The following is a 13,592-nucleotide window of genomic DNA, read 5'->3' as shown; positions in this document are numbered from 1 at the left end:
GAGCCAGCAGGAGTAACGGTAGCAGATGCAGCTTCTGGCAACCGCCATCCAGGGCAGGATGAGCGCCCCAATCCCAGGTCTGGCGGATGGCACCAATGTCAGGAAGGTGGTAAGACGCGCATTGGAGAAAATTACCCCTGAGGATGATGTTGAGGCCTTCCTGACAGTGTTTGAGAGGGTGGCAGAGAGGGAAAAACTTCAGCGAGAGCAGTGGGCAGAGGTACTGGCCCCATACCTGACGGGGGAGCCCCAGAAGGCATACTATGACTTAACTTTGCAAGACACCAAGGAGTATCCCAAACTAAAAGCCAAGATTCTCGCATGTTTGGGGGTGACAATGACTGTCAGGGTACAGCGAGTTCACCGCTGGGCCTATCACCGGGACAAACCGCCTCACTCCCAAATGTTCGACCTGTTGCACCTGGTCCAGAAATGGCTGCAGCCAGAGTCTTCTACTCCTGCACAGATGGTAGAGCGAGTGGTGATGGATCGGTTTGTCCATTCCCTGCCGAGGCTTGGGTTGCCCAGGGTGATCCCCAGAATGCCGATGGACTGGTCGAGAGATATCAGGGGATGGAAGGCTCCTTGGGGAAGCAGCCCATCCCATATTGGGGGTTCCAGCAGGAGGTGGAGTCCCAAAAAGGGTGGGGCATCCAAGGTCAAAAGGGGCAGGGGAGGCGGTGCCCAAGGTCCCCACGGGTGATTGTTGTGAGCTCATCTGTTCATTCATCTTTTGTGTCCGAGGATCTCCCTCTTCTGGTGAAGGAAGGTAGTGAGGCTGATTACCAAACACCTGATCAGGTGGATGGTGACTGGGTAATGGGAACTTCTGACTGGATATAAGGCAGCCGACACCCTTCTGAGTCGCTGGTGATTTCTCTGCTGGATTCTTGGAGACCAGTCTGATTCCTGCTTCCCAAAGATAAGTTTTTGCTCTGCTATTGAACTTATTAGTTTTGGTTTTGTTTACCTTGTTTTTTGGAATTCAGCCATCCCCGGCCGGGGGTGTGCTGGATTCTTTTTCCTTGATCAGTGTGCTCTTTTGCTCTGCTTCCAGAATATTCGGAGTGCTGACATAGGGTTTGAAGTCTAGTGACTTCAGGGTCCTTTTTGCTTATCAGTTGTGTTGGTAATATTTTTAGCAGGGTTTTCTCGGATTGCAGACAGCAGCTTTTCTATCCTGTCCTTTTTAGTTAGCTTGGGCCCCATCGTTTGCTCAACCTATCTTTCTATCTGTGTTAGTGTTTTCATCTTGCTTCACCGTCATTATATGTTTGGAGCTGCCTATTGCTTTGGGGTCTGCTCTGGGGCAGTCAGTTTTTCCCTTTTCTCTCTTTAGGCTTAAGTAGATCTCCGGCTGTGATGAGGTGTCTAGGATCACCGTAGGAACACTCCACGGCTACTGCTAGTTGAGTGATAGGATTAGGGGTCTGCAATCTGCTAGTTTCCAACCTCTCTGATTTTCTGGGTTGAGCTTGTGTTTTGTTTTTTCCTCCTCGGTGACTCAATCATAACAGGTGATATTGTTTGTTGGAGATGCCATGAGCCAGGACATATGGCTGCCCGTTGTCCCCTGACCACCGAGCAGATGGACTGCAGCATAGGACGCCGTAGTTCGTACTATGCGTACCCAGCCTGCAGTGTGAACTCTCCACCTAATGAGGGGCCTCAAGCATGTCCTGTGAAGGTGAACTGTCTACCAGTAATGGTGCTGCTAGAATCCGGGAGCTTGGTGACCCTTGTACAGGCCACTTTTCCTCTCAACCTGCTCCCGGGTAAAAAGGTCGGTGTTCGGTGCATACATGGCGATGCAAAAGACTACCCTATGGCCAGGGTGAACATTGAAATGGCGTATGGCACCGAGTCCCATGAAGTTGGTGTCGTTTGGGACTTGTTACATCCTATAATTATAGGCTGGGATTTCTGTCTGTTTTTGGAGCTGTGGGGTAAGGGTTCTGAGATTGCTAGCAAGAGCAGGGAACCAATGAACCCTAATAAGGTATCGCCACCACCAGAGGCAGACAGGTTATTCCAATATGGCACCTGCTGGTGGTACCAGGCCCTTCCACAGTACCACCAGCGGGACACTGCCGGGACACACATGCTGGACCTGCCGCCACCTGACTACATGCGCCAGATCCCTCTGCTGCCTGCCTGCCCACCTCCGTGCAGTCACAGCCAGCAGGAAAGACAGCGGCCTGTGCTGGAGATGGGGTTCGGGCGCCCTCTGGTGGCAGTGCACCCCATCTGCAGTACAGGCCGCAAACCACCGTCTTTCTTTCTGGCTGCCGGCTGTGACTGCATGGAAGTGGGTGGGCAGGCAGCGGCGGAACACATACCACACACACACTGCCCTCCTGATGCGATATCATTGGGCTCACATCTAGTTCAGCCTTTTTAGACAAATAGTGCAACAGTTTTAATAAATCTCAATAAAGTAGTTTTTATCCCAAAATACATGCATTTAAGTAAAAAAAAAAAAAGAAGCTAACTCCCAAACTTGCCCACATTCTGTGAGCAGCATTCAAAACCAAAACTTAAACCATCTTAAAGTACACCGCCTTTAGTTTTCATTTTTTTGTAGGTCAGTGTTAGCAATGCTGTCCTTATTCCTGTATTGCTATCACACAGACCAAGTAACTGATCCCAAGAGTCAGGGTAAGGGTAAGTTTACACAGCTTTAAGGAACTTAGTCAGGACACTCTAAAAGGGAACCTGTCAGCAGTTTTGGCCAATATAAGATGTGGCCACTGCCTTTCAGGGCTTATCTACAACATTCTATATAATGCTGAAGATAAACCCTTGGTCCGACCTGAAAGATAAGAAAAATAAGTTTTATTATACTCACCTGGGGGGCTGTCCGATGCGGTCTGATCCGATGGGAGTCGCAGGTTTGGGTCAGGTGCCTCCCATCTTCTTGCACTGTCAACCTCCTACTTGCTTCATCACTCCCCGGCATCGCACTCCTGCACAGGCATACCTATCTGCCCTACTGCCGTGCGCAGGCGATGGGAAAAGTCAGAGAGGCCCAGCGCCTGCACACTGCAGTATTTTACTCTGCCCTCAATAGGGCAGAGAAGTATGCCTGTGCAGGAACGCAGTGCTGGGGAGCGATGAAGCAGCAAGAGGGCGGCATCGCAAGAAGATGGGAGACGCCGGACTCGGACCTACGACACCCATCGGGCCGGACCCCCCGGGTGAGTATGATAAAACTTATTTTTCATATCTTTCAGGTCGGACCGGAGGCTTATCTACAGCATTATAGAATACTGAAGATAAGCCCTGAAAGGCAGTGGCCTCATCTTATAGGGGCAAAAACAGCTGACAGGTTCACTTTAACACACAGTCTAACTTCTGTCTATCCCATGGTCACTTCACAGAGACTGCCAGATCATCTAAGTTCACTACAAATTTTCACACACAAACAGATGACGTTCAGCACCTACACACTCCTCAACATTGTAACTGCAATGTAATTTTCATAACTCTGTGACTTTTCTTTCTCGTGTTGCAATTTTTTTTTTACTTGTACGTATAAACATGTGAATGGCTTCGAAGCAAAAGCCACCCAGAGTATGGTCTGCTCACTTCTCTAAGCTACTTTGTCTTTGGAAACCTGAGTCAGTTAAAAGAATTTGGAAAGATTGAACATATGAACAGCAAGTCAATTTTAAATCTAAATGTATATGTTCACTATTCATTGTTAGCTTTTTTTCTGGAATAGGTTTTACTTTTTATTTTTTTATATAGAATTTACTGTTTTAATTTTGTTTCAAAGGTCAGGAAATCGTTTTAATGAGTACATTGTAACCTTACTTGGGTGTCCGTTGGAGACTTTTTCCAGGACTGTCACATCACGTAGGTTTCCTCTTGCAATGTACTTTTTGAAGGATTGTCAATTTTTCATTCTGGATTTTTTTTTTATTTATCTTTGAGCTCTGTATGTACTGTAGAATGTTTGTTTTTTGTTTACATGTAATATAGTGTTCAAAGTTGAACATATGGTTTATATCAAAATTCACAAAATGGTCCTTCATATACAAAATGAGGTATTTATTTCTCACTGTTTTAATTTTGAGAGTGAAATACAGAAAACATGCATAGGTGTAACCAAAACTGTTCATTTCTCTGTCAGAGAAAACGGCGCATGATGTATAATTATCTTTTTAGGATATGTCTCTTTAGAAATGGATAAAACAGGAATTGTCCCCCAGTCCTATTTGTATTTCTAAAGTTGGACAACTTCATGAATTTTTATATAGAAGTGTAAGATTTGTGTTTACTTGGTTACATTTTAAGGCTCTTACACATAGGTGTTAACTGTCCCACAAGGCAATCTATTAGGTGTAAGCCATGTCTTTATATGTAGATACTAAATAAGAGTTTGTTTTGCAAGGAGTGCAATAACTAACAGACATAACCACAGAATAACACACACAAAAAACAGACAAAGAAAAGAGGATAGATGAAGTAGAGTAAACCAAGTAGTCACCAAGGAGGTCTGAATGGCAGCACCACCAGCAGCTATAAAGGGACGTTAGCAGCAATACTATCACAGAATGACACTTGACCCCTCCAAATGTATGAAATTAGTAGAAATTATGTACTTCCATTATTAAATATTAAGATTTTTTTCATTTTTTTTTTTTTAGTTGTAATAGCTGGTCTGCCCCGAGGAATCTGTTTTAGGATCTGATAAGTCTTAAGGACTTTCCAATGTGCTATATAAAGCAATGTGTCAGCAAAAATCATGATCTACTATGAACACTAGCCAGAGACTGACTTTCACAGGAGATTCGTAATGACAGGCACAGGGGTCCATCGGTAGATCCCATCAGTGTCCCACGATTAAGTCACGTGCGTATCGATAGGCTGGAGGAATGACGCTCCCCCTGCCCTGAAATGAGTGTCACTGACAAAATTTTATGTCTTTGTGGGGACAACAGCAGCCGTAGTGTATTGGGGATTCTCAAATGAAATGTCATCAGAACAGAAGCTTTAAAAAAAAAAACAAAACAGAGTAGGCGGAGAAAGGTAGTGAATAGTGATTGGCGAGTAGCATCGTTGCTCGGGTCTCCCCTAGCATGCTCGGGTGATCTCCGAATATTTTGGCATGCTCGTAGAATTAGTTTTCCTCGTCTCAGCTGCATGATTTGCGACTTGTAGACAGGCTGAATACATATGGGAATTCCCTAACAAACAGGCATTCCACACACGTATTCAAACTGTCTATCAGTCGTAAATCAAGTAGCTGAGGCGACGAAAACTAAATCTCAGAGCACACCAAAATACTCAGAGACTACCCGAGTGTACTCGCTCATCTCTAGTAGTGAATAGTGATGAGCTGGTATACTTGGTGCTCGGGTGATCTCCGAGTATTTTGGCGTTCTCGGAGATTTAGTGTTTGTCGATGCAGACACATGATTTATGGCTGCTAGCCAGCCTGAATACATGTGGGGATTGCCTGTTTTTTTAGGAATTCCACAAATGTATTCAGGCTGGCTAGCAGCCATAAATCATGCAGCTGCATCGACAAACAGTCACCCGAGCATGCTCTGGAAAATCCGAGCAACAAGTATACTCGCTCATCACTAGTAATGAATATTTAATTGAAGTATATTAGAAAAGTGTTAAGATTGATAAATTAAAGTAGACATTTAGGATAAAAATTAAAACTTGGTTTTGAACCACCCTTTAAGGATTTATTATTGTTTCAGAGCCATGGCCCACTTGAGACTACTCATCATATTCTAGTGCTGTCTTTTACTTAAAGGGTTGTCCACTTAAAGTGTGTGGGATGTATTTGTTTTTACTCTGCTTTAATATAACATGCCAAGCATTATTTTGATTTCTTCCTTGCCTCTATTCGCCAAAGAATTTTACATTTTCATTTTTTACTTTTTGCCTACCATTGCATGAGGATAGCTAACTTGTTGGATTAAGTGAAAACTTTCGAAAAGCTGTTTCCAGTAATGCATCTTGTCACAGTCACTCTGGCCTCTCCATGGTGTTGTGGAATAACAAAAATGACTGAAACATCTTGCATGCAGAACACATGGGCCCTGAGGTCTGATGTCTCCTACATATAAATGTGAATTAAAGAGGGTCACATATTCTGAATGGAGGGTGACGTTTGTATTTGCACCAGATGTTCCCTGGCTGGCATAAATATCGAATACTCTGGTGAATCAATGTTATAAATTTGGGTACCATAAATGGTTTTGTTATCGGTGCCAGGTGCTCTCATTTCATTATTGGATGACTGCCTGAAGTCAAAGCATGAATATTCTGAATATATAAAGATTATTTCTCATTGTACAAGAGAACACCTCTCTTCTTTTCTTACATTTTCATACCCATCTGAAAACATCTGTTGGCAGAATTTATCCAGTGCAGTTCAATGATTCCTTGTTCTCGATTTTTCTGGGATGTTTCCTTCAAAGCCATGAAGCTGTAGACACTTGTCTGCCGGAAGAGTTTAAAGAGAACCTGACAAGGTCTCTGATGCCCTCTAACCCACCAGCATTTGCACGATTTTTTTAATAAATAAACAAGCCCTTTTATCCTGGATGACACAAACCTGTTTAAAAAAGTGTTTTTGCAGTAAGTTTTTAATATGTAAATTCCCCTTTTCCCGAGGAAGCCCACGTGAAACACGCAGGTTGTGGCTTCCATCTGTTGTTCATTTCCACACGGGGTACCATGAGTAAGATGGCCCTTCAATGATTCATCCATTTCCTCCCTCATAATTTTTGCATGTGGCCTTCCTTTTGCACTTTACTGCATAGGACTGATTTTTGCCACCTGCAATTTTTAATTTACATTGTAGTGCAGCGGGGTTCGTGCAATGCGACAGATAGGCAGGGACCACAGAAAGTTCAACATAAATGGTGTCTTTATTTTCAGAACTCACACTTAGTAGTGATGTCCTCCAGATTGCGGCAGGGTTTCCACAGACATAGTCCAGAACTCAAAACCCATTGCCGTGAACAATGTCACCGCCATGTCTTTTGGGTGTGTCAACCACCTGGAAGTCCCTGGCTCTGTGATAGCTCATCAAAGACCTGTGCGCACAGAGCCACCTGATCTGCAGCTTGCAAACTCCAATACTGACACAGCCTAGGCAAAACTGACAGATTTAAATGGAATCATGGCCATAGAGCCACTTGCAAAACCCGGAATGGAGAGAGGGATTCACCCCACTACAAAACTTGCACATCACTCTAAAAATAAAAGCCCTTAACATGTGTCCTACAAATCTGACTGAGTCACTACTTGGACCCAATTCTTTCTTTCATTTTGTCTTGTGACTCACAGGTTTCCTGCTGTCAACACAAGACACTCCTGTGGGTTTAATAGGACTCCGTCTGCATCCTGGGAGACACATATCGACCCTCGCACATGATTCCCCTCACTGCCTCACAGCATATACACTGCCACCTACTCCATGTTGGGAGATCTAATAATGAATAGTATATTTAATATAGTTGTTAGAGACCTATACATTTTTCATGATCTCTGACCCTCTTACCTTACTATACATGTCTTTTTATAGTAGGCACCATACAGTTAGGCCCATATATATTTGGACAGACAACATTTTTCTAATTTTGGTTCTAGACATTACCACAATGAATTTTAAGCAAAACAATTCAGATGCAATTGAAGTTCAGACTTTGAGCTTTCATTTGAGTGTATTCACATTAAAATGGGATGAAGGGTTTAGGAGTTTCAGCTCCTTAACATGTGCCACCCTGTTTTTAAAGGGACCAAAAGTGATTGGACAATTGACTCCAAGGCTATTTCATGGACAGGTGTGGGCAATCCCTTCATTATGTCATTTTCAGTTAAGCAGATAAAAGGCCTCGAGTTGATTTGAGGTGTGGTGCTTGCATTTGGAAGGTTTTGCTTTGAAGGAAACATTCGGTCAAAGGCGCTCTCCATGCAGGTGAAACAAGCCATCCTTAAGCTGCAAAAACAGAAAAAAAACATCCGAGAAATTGCTAGAACATTAGGAGTGGCAAAATCTACAGTTTGGTACATCCTGAGAAAGAAAGAAAGCACTGGTGAACTTATCAATGCAAAAAGTCCTTGGCACCTACGGAAGACAACAGTGGTGGATGATCGCAGAATAATCTCCATGGTGAAGAGAAACCCCTTCACAACAGCCAACCAAGTGAACAACACTCTCCAGGAGGCAGGCGTATCAATATCCAAATCTACCATAAAGAGAAGACTGCATGAAAGTAAATACAGAGGGTTCACTGCATGGTGCAAGCCACTCATAAGCATCAAGAATCAAAAGGCTAGATTGGACTTTGCTAAAAAACATCTAAAAAAGCTATCACAGTTCTGGAAGAACATTCTTTGGACAGATGAAACCAAGATCAACCTCTACCAGAATGATGGAAAGAGAAAAGTATGGTGAAGGCATGGTAAAGCTCATGATCCAAAGCATACCACATCTGTAAAACATGGCGGAGGCAGTGTGATGGCTTGGGCATGCATGGCTGCCAGTGGCGCTGGGTCACTAGTGTTTCTCTCTCACCCATGACAGCACCATGGAGAGAGGGGATCCGCCCTTCAGGGACAGGAACCCACAGATAAAAAGGGATGTACCTCTCCTCCGCCTTCAGTTGGGTTCCTGTCCCTGACGGGTGACCCACAGGACAGCGTTACCTGCGTGTTCCTGGAGTCCGGATCCGGGGCCGACCTGTCTGAAAGATGGCAGTGGGGAGGCCCCTGTCAGGGCGGGTGCGGTGCCCAAAGCCGCCACCTCTGGGGCCGATGCGGGCTGCCAGGTGAGCAGGGGCGAGAAGTCGGAGCCGCTGCTTCGGAAAGGAGGTCAGGGCTCGCGGGGACCCGGAGAACATGCGGGCAGCGCCATGGTACAGAGGTGTACCAAAATTGCCGCTGCCCTGGAAAGAGAAACTGGCTTCTGGGTCCCGGGAACCGGTGCATGCGCTGGAGCTCTCTCCCCGGCAGACGCGGTGCAGGATGGAAGCAGTGACGTCACACGCCGGGAAATTTAAAATGGTGGGGCTGGAAACACTCCTGGCTGGAAGCGGTCCTGAACAATGGGGGATAGTGACCAGGAACAGCAAGCCAGGCAGCAGCTTAAGCAGCAGCAGCACCACCATCACCATCATCGCCAAAAGGAACAGAACAGAAGCAATGTGTTCTTCCAGCAGTAACTCCACGCAGCGCAGCACGTCAGCTGCAAGGAGCAAATTGCCACCGGGAGGTCAGCCTGTACAGGACCTGACTCTATCTCCCGAATCGGTACATGCAGCTGTGTACTTTTGGGTGAGTGATCTTTGTGAATGTTCACCATTGTAATAGAATTCCTTTCCCTTATTAGGGAAAGAAGGGGAAAAAGAACAGGGACTGCCCCACTTGTACTAGACCCCTACCTATATCTTGGGAGAAAAAACTGTGAATCTTGTACAAAAGAAGTCCTCTGTCAGGAAAGCCCGGATTTCGCCTCTGACCTAAGAGCCGTGATCAAATCGGAGGTTCAGAGTGCCCTTATATCCCTTAAGCACAGGGACAAAACAAAAAAGAAAGATACGATAGTGACTTCCCAGTCGGATTCTTCGACGTCGGGAGAAATCACCTCTAAAACCTCGGAATCCGGCTCCTCATCCTCAGACGAGGAAACGGGGGGGGGGGGCGTCACTGTTTTCCCCTAGAAGAGGTAGACAAACTAGTGAAACTGTAAGGTCTACCATGGGGGTATAGGACCCTAGGCCTGATAAAACAGTCCAGGACATAATGTTCGGGGGGACTAGGCCAGAAAAAGCGGAGAGTGTTCCCGCTAAATGAAAATGTTCAGGGGCTAATCAAAAAAGAATGGGACAAACCAGACAGAAAAAACACCACTGTCCCTTCCCTTAAAAGAAAATATCCCTTTGAGGAAGAGGCATCCACGTCTTGGGATAAGGCCCCCGAAGCTCGAAGTAGCCATCGCAAAGGCCTCAAAAAAATTTGCTCTCCCCTTTGAGGACATGGGCACCCTCAGGGATCCCCTAGATAAAAAGGCAGATACTTTCCTTAAAGGGGCATGGGAGTCAGCAGGAAGTAATCTCAGACTAGCCATAGCGGCGACATGTACCTCAAGAGCCCTAATGGTATGGGTGGACCAACTTGATAAGCAACTAAGGGAAGGGACGCCAAGGGATAAGATCCTAGATTCTATCCCAGTAATAATGGGAGTGGCTGCCTTCTTAGCGGACTCATCGGCTGATTCAGTCCGATTATCGTCCAAAGCAGCAGCGCTCTCAAATGCAGCCCGAAGAACACTATGGCTCAAAAGTTGTCCAGGGGACCCACAGACAAAAATGAAATGGTGTTCAATCCCCTGTGAAGGGAAATTCCTTTTTGGGGAGACATTAGATGACATCCTGATAAAAGGGGTCAAGAAGAAAGGATTCCCAAATTTGGGGCCTGCAGCTTTTGGAATAGAAAGTTTTTTCAGAGGAGACCACCGAGGAAACAAAAGTGGGATGACAGAAGGAAAGATAGAGGGTTCCTCTTTGGTAACTCGTCCTGAGACAAAAAGCCCTCTAAGTGACAGTTTGCCCAGGGTGGGAGGGAAGGCTAATCCTTTTCCTTCCAGCCTGGAAGAAAATCTCAAACAACCCGTGGATAATAAACCTAATCCAGGAGGGCCTAAAAATAGACTTTCTCTCTCTCCCACCTCAAAAGTACATAATAACTCCGCTAAGATCCAGTACGCAGGAGCAGGAAGCCCTAGAAAATGAGGTCCTAAACCTGGTAAAAAAAGGAGTCCTCCAGGAGGTTCCCCTGCAGGAAATGGGCAGAGGGTTCTACTCCCCTCTTTTCCTGGTGACCTAACCAGATGGCACTTTCCGGATGATCATAAATTTAAAGAAATTAAACAGATACGAGGAATCTTAGCTTCAAATTGGAGTTGATCAGATCCACCACCAAAATCCTGTTCCCGAACTGCTTCATGACGGTATTAGATCTCAGCGATGCCTATTATCATGTCCGCGTTCACAAAAACTCCAGAAAATATCTCAGGTTAGCTGTCTCAATAAAGGGCAAGGTAAAAGAATTCCAGTACAAAGCCTTGCTGTTCGGAATATCTGTAGCCCCACGGGTGTTAACCAAAATAGTAGCGAAAATGATGGCCCATATAAGGGAGCAAGACATAATAATAGTCCCGTATCTGGATGATATTTTATAAGCAAGCAGCTCGGCCCGTAAATGCTGGGAACAGAGGGACAGGGTTATGGACACTCTACAAGGCCTAGGCTGGCTCCTAAATCTGAAAAAATCAAGATTGGAGCCCAGCAGAGTACAGGAATTCTTGGGTCTAACACTGGACTCAAACATTCAAGAGTGCTGCCTCCCAGACCGCAAGAAAGAGAAAATCACTCAAATTATAACAAGAGCAATCCAAAATCCCTCCATGACGTTAAGGACAGCTATGTCACTGCTGGGTTCTCTATCCGCCTGCTTGCCAGCAGTCCAATGGGCTCAGTTACACACGAGAGAGCTCCAGTGGGACGTATTAGCCAACCAGTCAGCTGTAGGGGGACACCTAGAGGGTCATATTACCCTACATTCAAAGACTATTCATTCCCTAGCCTGGTGGGGAAACCAAGACAATCTTTCCAAATCTTTCCAAAGGGTTCCCCTGGGTAACAAAAATAACACACATAGTTACCATGGACGCCAGTCCCACGGGATGGGGAGCACACATGAACAACAAGGTGGCTCAGGGTGCGTGAGGAGGTCAAGAACTTGAAGCCTCCACAAACCAGAAAGAGCTCTTTGCAGTGGGCTACGCGTTAACACACTTCCTACCCCTGCTTCAGAATCATCATGTCCGCATATTTTCGGACAATCAAGTCACGGTGGCCTATATAAATCATCAGGGGGGAACCAGGTCCTGGGCCCTAATGGACACAACTTCCAGAGTCCTCAAACTAGCAGAGACAAACCTGCTATCCCTGTCAGCACTACACATCCGAGGCACGGAGAACCAAAGGGCAGACTTCCTGAGCCGCACCCAATTACGGCAAGGGGAATGGGTCCTAAAGCGGTCCGTTTTTCAGCAGATTGTAAAAAAGGTGGGGGGCCCCGGACATATATCTGTTTGACGACTTCAGAAACAAAAAGTGGAAACGTTCTGCTCCCTAGACCCCAGGGGGAATCCTCTAGCTCTGGACTCATTTATGCTTCCATGGACGCAGAGTCTAACATACGCTTTTCCCCTGATCATACTTATCACGGCAGTGCTAAGAAAATTCAGGGAGCACGGGGCAAGAATGATATTAATAGCCCCCTTCTGGCCCAAAAGAACCTGGTTCTCCTGGCTAAGAATGCTCTCGGTAACCGACCCATGGATCCTACCGGATCTCCCGGACCTGCTATCGCAGGGCCCAGTGGTTACACCCTCAGACAGGGAACCTCCACTTAACAGCATGGAATTTGAGAGGGCGCTGATGAGGGTCAGAGGATTTTCAGAGAACCTGATAACTACATTGCAAAAAAGTAGAAAACCGGTTACGATGAGAGCATATGGAAGAACATGGAAAAAATTCTTATCCACTTCTGGGGTAAAGGTTCAGGACGGGGTTCAGATCGATGAGATCCTAGAATTTCTACAAAGGGACCTAGAACAGGGTCTAGCGGTTAACACATTAAAGGTCCAAGTAGCCGCTCTAGGTGCTCTTAATAACCATGATGTGGCGGATAACCCTTGGGTGGCACGATTTATTAAGGCTGCAAACAGATCCAGGCCATTAGCTAGTCAAAGGATTCCGTCATGGGACCTGAATCTTGTACTGTCCACACTGACAGGCCCTCCATTCGAACCCATTCACTCGGCATCTCTTAGAACCCTGTCATTTAAAACGGTGCTTCTGGTGGCACTAACATCAGCTCACAGGGTGAGCGATATTCAAGCTTTATCAGCAGGGCCACCTTTCACAAAAATTCTAGAGGATAGTCATTTTAAAACCTGACTCTGCCTATCTACCAAAAGTGTCATCACATTTTCATAGGTCCCAAGAGGGAGTCCTTCCTTCCTTCTGCCCAAAATCCTAAAAATAAGGGGGAAGAAAAATTTCACGCCTTAGATGTGAAGAGGTGCCTAGTACAATATCTAGAGGCCACCAAAAAATATAGGAAGGAAGGCTCTCTCTTTGTGTGTTTCCAGGGACCTTGGAAGGGACTCAAAGCATCTAAGAGTACTCTGGCAAGATGGATTAGCGATGCGATTGCCCTGGCATATTCATCCAGTGGAAATACCATCCCAGAAGGGTTGAGAGCCCATTCCACAAGAGCGATAGTGACCTCATGGGCTGAAAGATCTGCGGTATCAATAGAAAAAATCTGTAAGGCGGCCACCTGGTCATCCGCTTCGACCTTTTTCAGGCACTATAGATTAGATCTAGCCTCTACGTCTGACCTGACCTTCGGGAGAAGGGTCCTTCAGGCGGTGGTCCCTCCCTAAGCTACCAATCTCTGTAATTCTCTCCGTGGTGCTGTCATGAGTGAGAGCGCATAGCTTCGTTAGAACCCATGACAGCACCCGCTTATTCCCCTACCCTTCACGA

At 45.8% G+C, this 13,592-nt stretch overlaps 1 protein-coding gene across 3 annotated transcripts in view; it reads left to right on the top strand.

The window, feature by feature from the left end:
- The window catches only part of IL1RAPL2 (interleukin 1 receptor accessory protein like 2), a 1,414,847-nt gene that overhangs the window by 72,614 nt on the left and 1,328,641 nt on the right, over positions 1–13,592 (top strand). The gene's annotated exons all lie outside the window — the stretch shown is intronic.

The sequence above is a fragment of the Dendrobates tinctorius genome, unplaced genomic scaffold (genome assembly GCF_039654945.1).
Source record: "Dendrobates tinctorius isolate UK_male_01 unplaced genomic scaffold, ASM3965494v1 ptg000133l, whole genome shotgun sequence".
Lineage (NCBI taxonomy): Eukaryota > Metazoa > Chordata > Amphibia > Anura > Dendrobatidae > Dendrobates > Dendrobates tinctorius.
Note: the sequence above shows the minus strand (reverse complement) of the source record. Positions and strands in the feature narration are given on the sequence as shown.